Source organism: Priapulus caudatus, unplaced genomic scaffold (genome assembly GCF_000485595.1).
Source record: "Priapulus caudatus unplaced genomic scaffold, Priapulus_caudatus-5.0.1 Scaffold660, whole genome shotgun sequence".
Classification (NCBI taxonomy): Eukaryota; Metazoa; Priapulida; class Priapulimorpha; order Priapulimorphida; family Priapulidae; genus Priapulus; species Priapulus caudatus.
Genome location: NW_014577721.1, coordinates 1 through 374, shown reverse-complemented (window position 1 = coordinate 374; position 374 = coordinate 1).

The window sequence follows — 374 nt, the reverse complement described above, 5'->3', positions numbered from 1 at the left end:
ACACACACACGCACACAAATACTACACACACACACACACACACACACACACACACACACACACGCACACACACACGCAAACGCACATACGTGCGCGCACACACACACGCGCACACGCACATACGTGCGCACACACACAAATACACACACACACGCACAAATACTCCTACACACATGCATGCAAACACACACGTACACCCCCCCCCCACACACACACACATACTCCTACACACACACGCACGCACACACACACACACACACACACACACACACACACACACACACACACACACACACGCAAACGCACATACGTGCGCGCACACACACACGCGCACACGCACATACGTGCGCACACACACAAATACACACACACAC